Raw genomic sequence first — 18,483 nt, 5'->3', positions numbered from 1 at the left:
TCCTAAGCTTACTCAAAGCCTGCTCATGCCTGTCTTGTTCAAGGTCACCTTAAAAAAAAAAAAGTTACTACATAATTTACTTATTGCAATCATGAGGTGGTATTATAAACTACTACCATTATAAATTACATTTTCAAACATCTGACCGTACAGGTGAAAATTTGTGTAAGTTGAGAAGTGCTCTAGTTTTACAAAATTGAAATTACATTCTTACCCAGACACTTGATTGAGAACACTGGGTTGAGGCTCCGTGGCGGTAACACCACCACAGATAGCATTGCTACTGTAGAGAATTTTCACACTAGACATGGTGTGCCTGGTTAAAAATATTCAGTTCTTGTGTAATGATCCACACTTCAGTCTTGTGTACACGGTCTGTGATTCTGAAGCAACCGGACTGTCTTGCTGCATACCGTTTCAAGTGCAGAGTTTCAGACAATGTAAGTGGCTTAGGTCCTTTCTTAGGTGCTGGTGACTCTTAAGACTCCAAGCCTCAACCAGCCTGTACAGATGACTTCTGCTCTGGTGGAAGCAGCGACTTCCTGCAAAGGCTTCTGAGGGCAAAGGGAGCCCTGTTCACTGATATGTCGAGCAGTCCCAACTCTAAAGGCTGTCGGTAGAATTCTTCCCTCATCTTGGGAGGACCAAAGGTCAAGAAGATTGACCTCTTCTAGAACAAAACCACTCAATCAATTTAACTTCAGTTTTTTAAAAATAATACTAAGTGGGTATCAAAGTCAAATACATAGAAAGCAGGAAACTCTTTTCTAAATTGAGTGCCAAAGTGTTTCAAATACATCATATGCCACAATTTCCTTGTAAGCAAACTCGCTGAAGACCTGCAATATATGACAACACAATGTAGAAAGAAGTGTGACTTGATTTCCTTTCATCTTAATTGTGGAAACTATACTGCCTCTGGTATAAGGGCAAGTGAATTGTAATCTACTTGTAAATCAGAATTTGCAAATCTGCCTGCCTGTGTGCAACTGAGCCTATAAAATGATGGATGCTACTAAAGTTCTGGGGAAATTTTAAAGCAAAATCGTTCCACATTGGCTTAACTGGTCTTTCTCTGACCTTTCTTATCAGATGCACTGTTTTCTACTGTCCACAGGACTGGAAATTAAGATGAGCTCAGAGGCTAATGGGATCTTTCTACTTGAAACCTGCATTCCCCACCCTAAAACTAACACACACTCCTGCTGCATACTCCTGTTGAGTGAGAGCAGCAGGCATTTGGGGAGAGAGAGCAAAGAATTCTGGGGAATGTACAGAGGAGTTACAATGATGTAGCTTTCTCCCTCTCTATCTGAATAGAAACATGGAACAGGAAAGAGTGTAAGCTAACAACTGGGCCTATGTTAACAGCTGAATTCCGAACAAGTCTAGGCTGTGCACACTTTTTTCTGGAGAGCAGGGGACTGGGGCACCGTTTAGTTGGGAGTCCTTCAGACTAGGGTTCTGTCTAGACCTTGGAAACAAGATGGAATTGGAAATGCCAGCACAGGGAGTCACTACTTTGAAACCTATGGGTCTGAGGGTCCTAAGAAAAGCTCTTAAATTTTGTCAAGATGGTTCCCCCAAACCGAAAGAGGTTGTATCTGAAAAAGCTCTCCTGGCTCTGTGTTAAGGGGGTGTGGTCAGTGCCTGATTGCACCTGCAGACTGTCACCTGTACAAGTAGACTAGAATCATCACAAAGGTTTATTCCCTAAGAGATTTCAGTGGGGCTGCCAAATCCTTGTTTTTAGAATTGATCCTTTTCTGAGGCAGAAGAGAAACCTCGGTGGAGGAAGACAACCTTTAAAGTACATGAACAACCAAAGCTCTTCCTGAAAGACAGGAAGAGAAAGTCAGCAAGGCCTACCAATTTATCCGGGTGCTGCAGAGGAAGTAGGACCTTGCTAGAGAAGTAAAATAACCTCATCCTGCTCCCCCCTTCTCCTTTCCCTCCCCTGATTCCACAATAAGCCAAGGGAGTCCCCTAGCAGATTCTGAGTTTCAGCTCTTAAACGGCTCCTTTTCCAAGGAGGAACAAGGTCTGTTTCTTGACTTGGGGCCTTAGATGCTTTGTTATTGCAACTTAATTTTGTAGTTGCTTCTTTTCAGAGATTATTGGGAATGAATTGTTTCTTTTGTTTACTATCCAACAAACAACCTCTGCTAATCTTATATTTTATCTCCCTAACATATGGAAAAGCTATTTATTCTAGCCAATCACAATAAAGTGAAGAAAACCCCATTTTATGGAAAGGTATATATCACTAGTCTGCTGATCATTAAAGATATGATTACCAGTGAAAACCCTCTGAAGGTGGCACATTTATGCTTCCAGGAACAGATGGGGACACGCATTTTCCTTGCAAATACTTTTGAAATTGCTCTACTGGTAGCAGTATAAAAATGATATACAGATGCCAGGGCCGGCATGGCCAGGATGAGTGCGCCAGATTTACACAGTAAAGCCTTCACACGCAGGCTGTCAGTTTTGATTGATCTCTACTATACCTCAGGAACTTGTTGACTAGGTAGAGAAACAGTGCAAATAACTCACTGTAGCGAGTCAGATAATTCACGCAACCAATCGGTCTGCTTCACTTTCTGACTGTGACATACAAGCCTTCATTACAAAGATGCATCACTTTCCAGCTTGAGCAATATTCAATGTCAGGAAAGAAAAGGTATTAAAGCCACACAAAAGGAAATCAGACTATTGCCGGATGGTAAGTTGTTTTGGTAATCGGGGCCAGATCCCCCTCTAGTCTAAGTCCGACCAGAGCATTCAGGCCCAATTGTCATTATCATATTGATTAAAAAAAAAGTTCATCATAGTGCAATTTTAGGTTTAACGCCAACGGATTGGGAAGGAGCAAAGAATTATCCCACAAAAGCACAACATTCTTACCGCAGGGACGTTTCCCTGTTCCAGTTCATTGATGGAGTTGATTAAGTTTAAATGAAGCAGACGCTGGATAAAAGTAAGGGTATTGACCACTGGGCACCGCGATCCCTGCTTGAAAGGACCTGATACATGCAGAAAAGCAAGATTTGCTAAATGCTCTAATCTTCAATCAAATCTTACATCAATACAGACAAAGTTTGGTAATGAGAGATTCAATGAAGCATGTGGGAGAAAGAATTAATCCTCTTGGTCTAAACTGGCTTCAACTTTGAAGCTTGCTCCGAAGGAAAGACAGTTATCTAAATGCTAAATAAGAAACTTATTGTACTTTTCATGGCATGCTAATCTTTTGTCTATTTCATCTCTATTATATGTATGCTCATAGACTGCAGTTGTCATGGTGATTATATCTAGCCACACTCAGGGGGATGGTGGTGAGAAGCCAGTTGCTGAGGTAGAAAAGACCCCCACGCAATCCACAGGGCAGAACAACTGGGGAACTAGACACTAGACTTCTCCCAGGCTCTTCCCACTGGTACTAAGGACGCGTGGACCCTTTCCTACCTCACCTTCATTGCTCCATATTGGTTTGCTAGTTCAGAGAGGATTCTTTCTTTCCCTCCTTCCTCCCTTCCAGCCTCCCTCCTCTGTCCCCAGTTGCAATCCAGCCAGGAGGAGAGGACAACTGCAGAGCTAATAACTAAGAGAACCAAGGCTCCAACACTGGCTGGCTGGTCCTGCCTGCCTCTACCCAAGGATGGACAGTTAAGTCATCTGAGCCTGACTGCCAGAGGGTTTGAATACCAGAGGAGCAGCCATGAAGTTCCTGCTGGCAGGAGGTAGAGGCTATTGGGTCACCGAGGGCCTTGGTCACCAAAGGTGACCCTGGGCCCTTTATGTGTTTTACAAAAGTTGCCAAATTAAGACAGGATTATAACTGCTGTAGTCCTTGTCAGGGCTGAAAGGTTGGGAGCCTCGAATATGCCCTGGCAGTGTTGATGAAAAGCTTAAAAAGTAATAAAAGGGAGAAAAGAGCGAGGAAAGTAACATGTATAACTCTTATTAAAGAGAAGAGCCACAGAGAGGTTGTGAACTTGAATCACTGTTTGAACTTTAATTTGTTCATTAACAGGATTTGCCCCTCACTGAGAATGTTATTACTTCCCGTTGCTGCTCAGCAACAACTCTGGGCGTCATGGAAGAGTCTGGCAAAAAGTTAAATGCCTGGTAATTAATTCATTTAATTGAAAAAATAAAAAAGAAAGAGGGGGGAGAGGGAGAAAGAGAGGGAGCGGAGGGAGTGAGGAAGGGGGAGGGAGAGAAGGGAGGGAGGGAGAAGAGGGAGAGAGGTCCCACTGCAAACTCAGAGGCAGAGGCTGGAATCTGCGTGGGGGTCTCTCTTGGGAGAGTGGAGGCTAGTCTCTGATTAAGTCCCTTCACAAAATGAATGCCCACAGTACCCTGCAGACCTCTTGCCCTGCCCCTGTCCCTACCTGGCAGGACTACTTTGGGTGGTTTGTTATGGTGGCATGGATGTCAGGAATTGAATAAATAGCCATAAATCTTTCATTAAAAAATAGGGAGTCTTTTACCTCCCCCTCCCTTCCTTTGGGGGGACGGCTCTATTTCCAGGCAACAGTGAAATGGGGAGGGACAAGAGCCACATGTCTGTGTCCTAAACCTCCTTCTAGAATCATGTTTCCTTTCCTCCCTGTCCCAGCCTGTGATTTAAATAAATAGGCTCAGGTCATGGAAAGAAATGAAGCACACTCCTTTGCCCTTACTCAGAGGACGATGCCAGTGTGCTTCACTTCTGACGTCACAGTTTCTCTGTCACTCTTCTCCTCCGTGAGCTTGCCAAGCACTGCTCATGGGCCTCCCTTATGAAGTGCATCCTCCTTCCAGGGCAACCTCCCTGCCAGGCACCTCCAGGCTATCCCAAAGTCAGAGGGAGATCAGGCTATCCTTTCCTAGTTCATGTTTAAGACCTCCCACTGTTTGGTTTGCTTTAAAAAAAATTGGTGTTTATATAATCACTGTCATTTTCTTTGGAAGTAAAATCACCTACTCTCTCATTATGAAACTGCTATGGACAGTAGACAGAAAGAAGAGAGAGGGAAGAGGTGAAAAAAAAGGATGTGAGGCAATAGAAGTGAATTCTCTAGAATTCTAGAGTTTTTGTGTTTGTGTTTCTAATGACATCTCTCAGAGAGGACAGAATTTTATCACCTAGTTTTTACTATTGCCAAATAAGGTCATTAAGTTGCCTGGCAGGGTCTTCTTTATTTATCTCAAGGCCTCTTTTAGGGCAATCCTAACCTCAAATTCCATACAGCTATAAGTGGTACCCAATAAAGATACACTCTCAATCTGAATTAATAACACAAAGGAGAAAGGGATTTTCTTAAAGTCTGTATAAGCTGAAAGAAACTCAGAGGTTTATTTAGCATTGTTACTTCCCAGCTCTTATAGTCCCTGAATGCTGAGGGAGTTCAAGTTTCCCAAGTTATTAATGTATTTTAGTGTTATTCTGCACAACTGACATTAAGCTTTAGAAGACTACAAACAACAAACAAAAATCTCCTCTCCTTACCCTACTGCTGAGCAGCAATCGGTCAGCAGCTTAGGAACCGAGGTCTGACAGCCCTGTACTATCCTAGTCTAGAACCCGATCACCTCCCAGGCTCAAGTGGGTTCCTTGCTTCTTCCACACAGTCTTCAAAATGCCTTGAGAGGAAGTACCCCAAATTCCCCCTTTACTCCAAAGCCTCCATAATTCTGATGGTAACAACCAAAGGGGCCTCAAGCCTTCTACCATCCCCTTGGGCACTAACTGACATTTCTAGCTTGTTTTCTATGATCTGCTTACAGGCGGCAATACAGCTCTTTAGGCAAACAGCTCTCCAGCTGTCCCCTGAGAACATGAAATGAATTATCTTTGTTGTACTGAAAGTGCCAGGCACCATGTTAGGCCTTCCAAGGATCATTCCTTCGATTTAATGGGATGAGCGCAACTACACCAATTTTCAGTCTGAAGGAACTGAAGCTACAGAAGTCAAAGTATTAGGATGCTGAGGTTTGTCTGTCAGGTGCAAAAAACGGCGTAATTTCCCCCTCTGGCCTACTCCTGCCCTGCCATTTGGGTCACTTCTTCCCCTTATGTAGAAGTCCCACCTCTACCGAATGGGAATCCCACCTGGCCTGCAAATCCAGAGACAGCTCCCATATCTGTCTCACAACCTTCATGCCTATTCTTGGCCGGTCAGCTGAACCTTCGTCATCACTGACCCTATCCCTCGTTGACACTATCCTCTGCTGCCCTATGCGATCACTTCTTTTCTTTTTTATTCAATCCCCTCCAGAGCAGAGTCTAAGCTCCTTAAAGATGACAATTTGTCACCATTCATTTCTTTACATTCCTCCCCCTCTCTCTAAGCCCCATATCACATTCCTATGTGCTAAACACTCAGCTCATACCTAACCCTAACAAGCAAAATACTGTTATTGCCATTCTGGAGAGAGAGAAACTGAGTTTCAGAGAGATTAGAAACTTGGCCCAAGCTGCCTGGCTAGGAAGTAGCAGAACAGATATTGAAACACAGACTGTCTTGATGCAAGGCCCCTTTTCCTTAGCCATCACATTACACTAGCTCAAATGCCTCCTGCTCACACAGTGTGAATTAATGAAATGTCATGGTGTGTAAGATACTCAATAAACCTTTAGAGAACAACTCCTCTAACTATGACCTCAGAGAAAGGGCACTGCTTTTCCTCTTCAGCTGGTTTGTTCCCTTTCCACCTCTCTAGGAACCACACCCAATGACCCTCACTACATTCTGTGCTGGGGTTGCTAGGAGACGGGGGGGGGGGATTTCCTTTGCTACTATATCCTTGGCATCTTTCAGTATCCAGAGGAAAAACAGGAGAAAATGAAAGACACAAATATTAATTTTTTAAAATGGCCTGCAAGGTCTTGTGCTTCTGCAGCAGAAATGGGTTGCTACCATGGAAAGAATAACAATTGTTTGTTAGGAAATGTGTTTCTAGCTAACAATTTAGGCCAAATTGTGAAACTCAAGCCAGGAAGACCTTTTTAGAATACAACAATCAAAGCCCAGAGTCAGGACCGATTTTACACAACCTTGTCCCATCAGTGATCAAGCTTACAGATCTAGGCTTGATAGATAGTATTAAGGAAGCCATCAAAGTTCTTTATGTGCAACAGGTCTCTAGGAAATGAAAAAAGAAAACACAAAACCTCTTGAAAGCAATAAAGTACTTCTGCATCTGAGGACTCTCAAGGATCATTTTACTTTCATTTGTAGCAGGACAATGCAAGGGCTACAAACATTACCTTAACCTATAAAACTTGTATTACAGTACACAAATTGGGCATACATACAGTACTTTGGAAACAAAATCCTTGCCTTTACTTCATTTCAGAGGAGGATCAACTGCTCTGTGAATTACAATTGGTGGACATTACTGATAGACACATTAACTTTCTTCCACTGGATGCTTTGGAATTAAGGACAAGCGCCCACTTGTTCTAGATTCAGGATCCACATGGGAATTTCATAAACCTAAGGTCAAGAACCTCCCTACATGAAAGAGCTGGGCTTCCAGCAGTACCCATCAGACTTATAACCACACAAACCACACTAAATTCCCTTGCCTCTCCTGAAGCTATGAAGAGTTCATATTTAAACTCAAATTTTAGAATATTCTTGGTCAGGGTATTTCGACAGCACTCGCAATTGTTTCCCCCAAGGGTCACTGTTTATGAAGGGTTTTCTGGGCACTTGCTCTTCCCTAACACTCCTGAGAGGAGCTGTTTTGTCTACCTAATAGACACACAGAACAAGGGCTTCCCATGGAAAAGATCTATAACTGAATCTGGCCTCCTTATTTGCAGACCTATTAGTCAGGTAGAATGGACCCCTCATATCCAGCGTTCATTTGGCCCATTTGTTCTAATTTCTAGGCAGTAATCGAAGTCATCCAATTTCCAGGCCTTATAAGTGACTTATAAGGACATTATTTTTGTCTCAACTATGTAGTCAATCTTCATGGCCCACTGAATCTAGGATAAGAGAGGAGAACTTGTTGGGGGACTGCTGCCCCAATCTCTTGTCTTCTGGCTGATGTTCCCTATGTAAAAGTCCCATCATTTGTAAAGTCAGTTTAATCACAAAAAGTTTCTCATCTTTGTTCAAAAGCCTTTATCTCTCCTGTTCAACATGGTGTAGATTACCAACAACCTCACAGCCCTCTAGATAATAAAGTAGGGGCCGGGAGTTTGGCCTAGTGGTTAAAGTGCTTGCCTAGCATGCATGAAGACCCGGGTTCAATTCCTCAGTACCACATACATAGAAAAAAGCCGGAAGTGGTGCTGAGGCTCAAGTGATATGGCTCTAGCCTTGAGAAAGTCCAAGGACAGTGCTCAGGCCCTGAGCTCAAGCCCAGGAGTGGCAAGAAAATAAATAAATAAATAAATAAATAAATAAATAAATAAATAAATAAATAAATAAAGTATTAGACCTCAACTCTTAGAAAAATGCCTACTCAACTGATTGTATTCTATCTGCTTATCTTGTTCTCCTCAGTCTTCAATTGGGAGCCGAATTATTTTCCCAAATTTTAAATGGCTTTCTGGTGGTTTTTAGATAACCATGATAAATCCTTCTCTCAAATGATTTCAAGTAATTATGATTCAAAAATTTCATAGACTTTCTCCTTCCGGACTCTTTTTTCTTTGCATTTTTCTACACCCTTTCTCATGTTTTGGCTTTTGAAGAGCATAGTAAGAAATTCACTAGGTTAGCATTTCATGATTCTAGCTGGGTATTGGTGGCTCATGCCTGTAATCCTAGTTACTATGAGGCTAAGATCTGAGGATCATAGTTTGAAGCCAGCCTGGGGAAGAAGTCTATGAGATTCTTATCTCTAACCACTAGAAACCCGAAATGGAGATGTTGCTCAAAATGGCAGAGAACTAGCCTTGAGCAAAAAAGCTTAGGGACAGTGTCTAGACCTTGACTTCAAGTCCCATGAATGAAATGTTCGTAATTCTGTGTTTGTATAGTAGATAGTGTATTATAAACATAACAGTAGTACAAAGTGATTCCATTACATATGTACTTTGGTGTCTAAGTTCACAATCAACTACTAAAAATTACAAATGTTTTAGCTCTCAGCTAGACTTCACTTATACTCAAGAGATGTTAGAATTTCTTTGTAATGGTAGAAAGCTTTGCTCACTAGATTAAATACAGGTTAAACCTATAGATGAGTATGACTCTTAAATTTCAAGGAACATAGTTCCTTGAACTGGTAAATGTAATTCACCAATTTGATGAATTACGTACAGCAATCATTTAGCTGTGATATCTTGATTATTTTGCATACTTTAGGACTCAATAGCTTTTAGAATCATACCAGAATTGTACATTCTCATAAAATCCAGAATCAGCCGGCAAAACTCATGACAGCACTTCTTTCTAAAATAATGTGTCCATAGTGCCAAGACAGTACCATACACATATGTATGTGACTATTAACTTCGTAACTCAGTGCCAATTGAAGAGAAATGATACTGTCAAATAAGCACTCTCAATGTTGTACTGTGGCAGCTGCTCTTATTCCAATAGTGTTGCCCTTGTTCAAATTATGAACCTACTATGTTGATATACTGACCTCAGAACTAGTGTAAATGGCACTCAAAAAACCCATCCAATATTCTTTCAACCTGGTTTGACTTCAAATGCCTCTGTTCTCTGACTTGAGCACTGATCTTCTACTTAAGGACACTGAAACACCCTAAAAGAAGACTTGTTCCCTTCCAAATTGGATTTTAAACAAATGTGCTGGTGGATGCTGAAAAGTGTTCAGTCAAGAGCTACAAATGAGGTTTGAGTAACAGACATGTGATTTTAATATGTGACAGCCTTCCAAAATGACTAGTTGGGTGAGTATACACTAAAATGTATATATAGGTTCTGGTATAGCTTAAACGGACACATACTGTTATATGTTGGTTATAGAATTTTAGCCCTACAAAACAATATTAGAGTTGGGCTACTATTATTCCTAATATCTTGGCTTCCCTATAGTGCTTAATAAAATTATATATTAAGTGCATTTTGCAGACTCCATATGTTTTGAGAGTCAAGGATCAAGGCACTGATGTAATATAATAAATAAAAGGGGTAAATATACAGAGTATTTTTATTTCTATTAAACCAATTAACTTGAGCATGATTACTTGGGATGTATTTTGCTTGCTTGATTTGATTGCAGAAAATTCTAGTTCACCAGTTTTTTTTATGCTGTCCCTTAGCCTGAGCTCTGGGCTTGGGCGCTATTCCTGGGCTCGTGTTGCTCAAGGATAGCACACTACCACTTGAGCTACAGTGCCACTTCTGGCTTTTTATGTGATTAACTGGGGATAAGAGTCTTATGAACTTTCCTGCTCTGGCTGGCTTTGAATCACAATATCCGATCTTAGCCTTCCGAGTAGCTATGATTACAGGCATCAGCCACTGGTGCAAGGCCAGACTGACTTTTAAAAATATATGTATCCTTGACTTTTAATTTAAAATATAGCATATATACAGTCAGTCCAGAATGCCATATAAGGACCAGGACCTTTTTGTTTGATTTTTGCCAGTCCTGGGGCTTGAACTCAGGGCCTGGGCACTGAGCTTGGGTTTTTCTCAAGGCTAGCCCTCTACCACTTGAGCCACAGCACCATTTCTGGCTTTTTCCTATATATGCAGTACCAAAGAATTGAACCCAGGGCTAGGAAAGCATTCTATCACTAGGCCACACTCCTAGCCAAGGAACATGACTTTTTAAGGAAAACTACATAATAAAATAAATGAAAAATACAACATAGACTTCCTCCAAACTTGTTAAGTCTTTAAATTTTGTCTAAAAAGTTTTCGAGACAAAAACAAAAATCCTGGCACTATAAATTAGGGACAAGCTAGAGGAAACCTTCTGATTCCTACTTTGAGTCCCCTGTATTATATGTAGGTAGTCAATACATAAAAGACCACAGTTTTTACCTCTTCCCTAATAATATTCCTTGAGTTTCTCATCATTAGGATCAAATATACATTTTTAGTTGGTAGACACAGAGGTAAAGAAAAATGTATCTTGGGGTCAATATACAGAGAAAGTCCATTGTAAAACTAACTTCCACAGTTAGCCTCCTACAGAATCTGGTCCATTTGCTTATGTTTGGGTTTGACTTTACATTTAACTTTTCCAATAGTTTCAGCTTTAGAAAGTTTGATCTTAGAAACAGAACTTTCTCTGCAAGTTACAATGGACGGCTTGAGGAGGTCCACAGGACATCCCAGTCCCTCCCTGTGTAATGGTAGAATAGGAATTGAAGACCCTCTTGCTTCCTATGGAGGCTTTGATGAGTCCAACGATAAATACTTACAAAATGATAAATGTTACTACCTCCCTTTAGCATTTTGAGAGATGTCAACCAAATACAAAGCAAAGCATGTTTAGTGTGTGAATTAAAATGCCTCTTACTGGTGTCGATTCCCTCTAAGATACTGTGTGGAGAAGAACAGCTTTATATCTGATCTGTCCTTCCAGAACTCACTTCGCACTTCATAATAGCTTGGTGTGACGGTTGCTGTCAAAATCTCCCGCGTGGAAACATCCCTGCCCTAGATTGACACAATGGATTAGAGTGACAGAAGACTAAAAAGAATCACAAGCACTCACTCCGTGCTGGGCAGGCAGGCTGTGAGCCGTTGGGGTAGACAGTGGTCAGAACTGGAGGGACAAGGCCCTCTCTATCCCATGCTGGACTTTAGTGGAGGAGAATGAACATGGCCTGGGGTGTCTCGTGGGCTGGGCTGGGGACAGACAGAAGAAGCCACAGGAGAAAAACGGTATTCTCTCCCCAATCAAATCCCATGCAGGGATAAGCTGGGCTCGGCGTGGGGTCGGGTCGGAGGTGGGTTCTTCTGCAAGATCATACCAGGGAGGCACGCTTGCTTGCTGGGAACTGGCCCACTGAGGACAAAGGGTCAGAGGGCAAGGCCCTTGGGCTGGAGGGCGGGTGGGGGGACAGATCCAGAACGGGCCCTGGGGCTGAGGGGAAGGGCGGAACCCGGACACCCAGGCGTGGCCTCAGCGAAGGGCCAGGCTGGGAGCGCCAGGCCCCGCGCCCCCGCCGCCCGAACCCCAGCCCGCCGGCCTGCCCAGCCCCGGCTCCGGCCCAGCCTCCCCCCGGCCCGGCCCACACCGGAGGCGGCGTGGGAAGCAGGCCCGTGCGCGGCCCCCGGCGCACCAGGCTCCGCGCCCGCCCTTTCCGCTCCCGGGACCGCGGCGGCCCCGCACAGGGGGAGCCGGGGGCCGCCCGCCGGGACACTCACCTCAGAGGGCCGTGCGGCCGGCCGCGGGGCGCCCGCGCCGACCAGGAAGGGCGCGGGACGCTACGAGGAGCAGAGCCCCAGTCCGCAGGGCCCGCACCGCTGCCGCCTCGGCAGGGAGGGGCGGAGAGACGGAGGAAGGGAAGCTGGGAGCGAGGGCAGAAAAGACGGAGGGAGGCCCAGAGCCCTCCACCGTCCAACAGGCGCCCCGCAGCCGCCACGCGCAGACGCCGGGTGCCCGGTCCAGCCCCACCCCGCCCCAGGCCCCGCCCCTCCCCTCCCCAGGCCCCGCCCCTCCCACTACGGGGTCCGCTCAACCACGCCCAGCGCGCGGGCCTCGGCCCAGCCCGCCTCTTAGGAAAAGCCACGCCCCTCAACGCAGTGGCCCCGCCCTCCCCGCCCACCAGCGCTAGGCCACGCCCCCTGACCTCTTCTCCCTTCCTCCTTCCCCGCCCGCGGGGTGCAAATCCTCCTTCTCGGAGATGGAACTGGAAGCGACGCGAAAACCTTTTCCAACAAAATGAGCTGTGATATCCTTTTGATGGCTATAATTTATTCCAAATCGTCCCTGGACTGAAACGATCAATTAGCAGCCCGAAACGCACTGTGAAGTAAATTGTCACACTCTCTATTACAGGATGGTTATCATATATTTATAAGGTGTGTTTTCTGCAGTCAGAACCAGCGAGGTGTTGAGCGATCAGTCATGAACGCACTTCTTCAAAACAGAGAGAGAGAAGCCTCAGCATTGTGTGGCAAGGGAAAACTTATGACAGCTCTCCTGGCCCCCACGAGTCCCCTCCCCCCACCCCACCTCGGGGTTCCACCCCGTGGAGGGAGGGAGGGCCGCCCCAGTCCTCCTGGAGGAAAGGCCTGCTTGGGTGTGCACACACAGCAAGCACAAGGAGGCCTCTCCCTCGGGCTGTTCCCCCTTTCTTCTAGACTTCGGACAGACTGCGTGTGTCTCCTGGGTAAAGAGATGTCTCCTGGAAGAGATGATGTCTGAGTGATACAAGGTTTACCCAGGGAGAGAATAATTGTATTGCCACCGGAACTCTTCTGTTTCCCATAAATGAAATGACACCAAACTCTCAAGAACGTTCTCACACATGTTGATTCACTTTGGTGGGACTTAACCAAACTGTGGAAGCTTTATTATTTTCCTCACTATTATTCATAATTCTGAGTTTCCCCTAACAAACTTAACATCCGCTCCCAGGGAGCAACTTTATAGATCATTTTTAGAAGGGTTCTAGTTGGCATCGAATTAATCATTTTTGCCTGAAATATAGAACTCCAGAACCCAACCCACTAATCTTAAGAAATGTTTAATAGCTCATTCTCCGTGATGATAAAGTTGTATTTGTGCAGAATGAGTCACTAAGTATGAGGGTAACATGCAGAACGGGCACATAACATTCTCAGATTGATGGCCCTCCCTCTTCCTGGGTGGTCCAGTCTGTGAGGCCAACCCTTGAAAATTGGAGAGAAAGGTAATTTGGACAGGGGAAGACTTTGGGTTGCAGAGACAGCAATGCTTCTCCCATAGTCTAGAAAGGTTCCATGTTCTTCTTCCAGGAAGCAATTGGGCTAGGCTAAGGACTGATTTCACTTGAGCAAACAAATGTCATAGCACAAAGCTAGACACAGCCCCTTCACACAGTACCTTTAGCTAAACAACTAGCTAATATCTATGAAGCAATACCCTATGCCAAATTGGGATTTAAGTACTATACACTATTTTATTTCATCCTCTCAACAATTTGGCCAGAGAAGGTTCTTTATTCCTCCAACAAGAAAACTGAGTCTTCCAGATATGTAAGTAATTTATCAAAAGTTACATACCAGCAAGGCGATGGTGGCTCCCACTTGTAATCTGAGGACTGCAGTTCAAAGCCCAGGCAGAAAAGTCCCTGTGAGATTCTTATCTCCAATACTACACAAGAAAGCCCAAAGTGGCCCTGTGACTCAGGTGGTAGAGTACGACTAGCCTTGAGCACAACAAAGCTACGTACTTAGTAAGTGAAGACCTGAAATCCAGGTGAACTGTGTGTTAGCTTTATACCACTGTGTCTGAGGACCTAAGAAAACAACTTAGTGAAGGAAGGATTTATTTTTGGCTACCAGTTTCAGTCTATGACTCCAGTGAGCAGTAATAATAAGTAACAGTGAGCAGTAAGACAGAAATGGAATGTCATGGCAGATGAAAGCTGCTCTCATAATGATGGCCAGGAGGCAGAGAGGAGAGAGAGAGAGAGAGAGAGAGAGAGAGAGAGAGAGAGAGAGAGAGAGAGAGAGAGAGAGAGAGAGAGAGAGAGAGAGAGAGAGAGGGGGGGGGGGGGGAGGGAGGGAGGGAGGGAGGGAGGAGGGGGGGAGGGAGGGGGGAGAGAGAAAGGAGGGAGGGAGAGAGAAGGAAGGAGGGAGGGAGGGAGGGAAGGAGGGAGAGAGAGAGAGAGAGAGAGAGAGAGAGAGAGAGAGAGAGAGAGAGAGAGAGAGAGAGAGAGAGAGAGAGAGAGAAAGGGCCGGGGACAAACTATATCCTTTAAAGTTGTGTCCCTAGTGATCTGCTCATTCCAACCCCACCCCATTTCCTACAGTCTATTTAGTTCTGTGGTCTGCAGTTTCTATCCTCCTGATCAGAGAAATGCCTTGGATTATGACTTCAGGACCAAGCTTTCAGCAATGAGACCTTAGGGACTCATATCCAAGCCAGAGCAGTCTCCAATGCTCTGGTAATCATCATCATCATTATCATTATCAAATATTATTATATAATTTTATTCTCCATTCAGTAATATGTCTCAAAAATGTAAGATGATTATCACTTTAGTTGTTGTTCAGTGACAGAAAACTCATTGCATAGTCCAGGATGGCCTCAAATTTATAATCCTCCTGCCTCAGCTTCCTGAGTACTGGGATTACAGGTGTGTAACACCAGGCCTGGCAAAAGTTTAGGATCTTAATTTGATTTCTTTCTACTAAAAAGGTTTTAGGAAAGCTGACGATAAAATGAGAATGGTGAGTTATGAAGGTAAAAAGTAAAAGCCACAGTGGATATATCCCTGACCTGGATAGATTGCTTGTATTCTACTCTTTCTATATCGTGTGTGTGTGTGTGTGTGTGTGTGTGTGTGTGTGTGTGTGTGTGTCCCAATACTGAGGATTGAGCCCAGGGCCCAGGTGCTGTCCCTTAGCTTTTTTGTTTGCTCTACCACTTAAGCCACAGCTCCATTCAGAATTTTTGCTGGTGAGATTAAAAAGTCTCAGACTTCACAAACTGAGCAAAGCTTCAAACCATGATCCCCAGGTCTCTGCTTCCTAAGTAACTAGGATTACACAAGTGAACCATGGGCCCCTGTGGTTTATTTTTCAAAATATCACCTACCGTCTATCCAAAGAGATTTACCCAAGGTAAAGCTGTTAAGCTGAGGGGTTAGGAAAGGGGAGAAAGCCAGAAATGGTAAGGAAAAAAAACCACAGTATTTTGGAGAGGAGCCTCAAGTGGGAGCCCCTTGTAGGCCAGAGGTCCTGGTCCCAGCGCCCAGCTCTGACAAGGAAGTGCCGCTTCGTAATGGACTTTAAATTACCAACGTTGCTAAACTCTCCCCTAATAGACTTGTAAAGCTCTGCTTACTACCTTTTCCCTCCCATCATGTAGAATTTGTAATCAAGAGCCCAATTTTGTCATTTGGAAATACTAATTATCTAATCACGGCATGCTGCACAACGTACTTGTCTGCCCAATTAGCTAGGACAATTATTAAAATTCAGAGGCCTAATTATGTCTCAATTTAATGCTGGCAAACTTGCATACAGAGCAGTAATTAAAATCCTCTTTCTCCCTGTGCCTTTAGGGTAGGGATGATTAGGCTTTGTCAGGGGGTGTGCTGAAGCAAACCAGTCAAGCGTATTGTGCTACATGACCCGGCATTGTTAAGTATGTCAACATATTAACCTGAATCCCCTTCAGCCCTCCACAGAATCGCATTGGGTGGAGGAATAAAGGAGCAAAAATATGAGGCATTTTATTTTTAAACACACACACACACACACACACTCCTTTTAATTAATGCTACGAGAATTCTGATGAATCCCATGCTTTCCTAAGTGCTGGAAGACACAGACTCAGTTCATATAATTATTAGTAAACTTGCTCTTGTTAAAATTACTTTTTCCCCCTCATTTGGAAAAATAAATGTTTTTTTGTGGAATATATTGGAGGGCAAGGATAAAACCCTAGTTGATTAGCTTCCAGGAAAAGAGTTGAATTACTAGCTTTGATGATGGAACACTAGTGAACACTGTCATCAAATCACACTGGAGGTCCTGAGGGTAGGGGTCAGGGGGCGGGGAGTGAAAGCTAAAATTTAATAGCTGAAATGTGAATAAACGTGGAACATTTTAAAAATCATAATATTGAAACAAATTTAAGATATTTATCTTTGTAGCTCTTTTACATGGGAAATCTGAAATCAAACCAAGCACAAGGAAATCCACACATTGTAACACAAATTAATAAAAACAAAAAAAAGCTCACCCTGCTTCAGAAGCCTCTCAATATGCGACAACCCAGACAACGTCCTCGCTGCTAGTATCTAAACCTCTTCTCCATGTATTAGAGTCACAAAAGCCACTAAGACTCCTGAGTTGTCCTCTAAATCCTACCTTTCTCTCAGTGATCTTTAGAAACCACGCATGTGTCCAGTGAATGGAAGTCAGGCCAGCCCCCTGATCAAGTGATCTACAGTAAAACTTTTTTTTTTTTGGTTGCTTCCAAATATCTTGCTGCCCAATTAAACTTTCAGAGAGCCAGACACATATGTGCACACACATGCACGCTTAGTGCCTTACCTGGCGAGAACTTGCTCTCAACCTTTCTTATTTTGGATCATACAACCATCTTATGACCCAGTGGACAAGGCTGGCAGCATCTCCATCTGCTGAGGTGAGGCATAGGACTCTACCTCCCACTTTTGGGCAGGCCAAGTTTAATTTTCTTAGTTCTACTTGTGGCCCACTGCACCTGAGACAGACGGCTGTGAATGAGACACCAGTTAGGGCTGCTTGGTTTAGTTAAATATCACCCACACACCCTGAGATCCAAGTGTGGATGAGAGCACAAACTAAATGAGACACTTAGCGTACACTTTGTACCAATACCCAAGACAATCTGCCTCCATCAGTACGTATGTGACGCGTCTTTAGTTATATTTGCTCAGATGAGTTGCCTTTGGCTCATATTCTTCCTCTTTACGTTTTTATAGTCTGCACATAGGTACAGTTTCATCTGGTAATACAAGCAGAGTCGCTTCTTCCTAATTTTACTCTGGGTAAAATAGGATTTGTTTAGGGAAATTCTGGCTGGTGCATAGTGTCTGAAAAAGGCAGGGACTATAGATACACTCTACTAGAGGTGGTTGTCTGGAGCCAGGACAGGCCCCTAGACACTTGTACTGGGAAACCAGAGGTGGTGGCCCCACCATGAGACCTCCTGGGGAGCCTGCCCTGTGTCTTGAAAATGGCCTTGCTTCCAGTCTCTTTGGATGGCAGACTGAAGTGCAAATCTGTGTTCTGACTTGTTCCCGTGCCTGTCAGCATGTTTTCCTCCTGTCAGCAGCAATTGACTGGTCAGGCTCACCCCTGTACAGCAACTGTAACAGCTCATTGACAGGCTAGTGACCCAGCTGGACCTGATAATGGAAAACTATTGATTTTTGTGGGCTCCACGAATCTAAAATGAACGACCGATGTAATGTCATCAATGTCTCGGATTCTGGTAACCCAAGGGGAAAAAGTTTCAGGGATTGCTTGTATTTCCTAACCATACAAGCACTGAGTATGTGTAAAAAGGAAGCCCATTCTTGCCTTTTCCTTAAATGACTCTGATTAGTCCATCAGGACTTCAACTCAAGGCTTACCATTAAAAACAAAAACAAGAAGAGAAGAAGGGAGGGTGGGAGGAAGGAGAGAGGGAGGGGGGAGCTGGGAATCAAATCCAGGGCCTTACCCATGTTTCATCCTCAGACTCTCTTATTTGTTATAAAAACAAGCAGACAGGAAAAGAACTTGGGAGCAAGTCAACTATATTAGCTAGCAGACCTGATGTATGAAATTATGATAGCTTGCTTCTGCTTGCCTCTGTTAATTTGTTTGTAGTAGAAAAGAAATTTTGAAAATA

General features: G+C 44.0%; 1 long non-coding RNA gene across 1 annotated transcript in view; it reads right to left on the bottom strand.

Annotated features, from left to right (window-relative positions):
* Positions 1-12,500, bottom strand: part of LOC150061226 (uncharacterized) — a 17,264-nt gene extending 4,764 nt beyond the window's left edge. The window contains exons 1-2 of the long non-coding RNA XR_016535898.1: positions 12,309-12,500; positions 11,455-11,594 (exon numbers count right to left, since the gene is read on the bottom strand). This is a non-coding gene — a long non-coding RNA (uncharacterized LOC150061226). The remainder of the gene's footprint in view (positions 1-11,454; positions 11,595-12,308) is intronic.
* Positions 12,501-18,483: the final 5,983 nt, after the last annotated feature.

Source organism: Megascapheus bottae, chromosome 6 (assembly GCF_031878675.1).
Source record: "Megascapheus bottae isolate mThoBot1 chromosome 6, mThoBot2.hap1, whole genome shotgun sequence".
Taxonomy (NCBI): domain Eukaryota; kingdom Metazoa; phylum Chordata; class Mammalia; order Rodentia; family Geomyidae; genus Megascapheus; species Megascapheus bottae.
The sequence above is the reverse complement of the archived record's forward strand: the minus strand, read 5'-3'. Positions and strand labels throughout refer to the sequence as shown.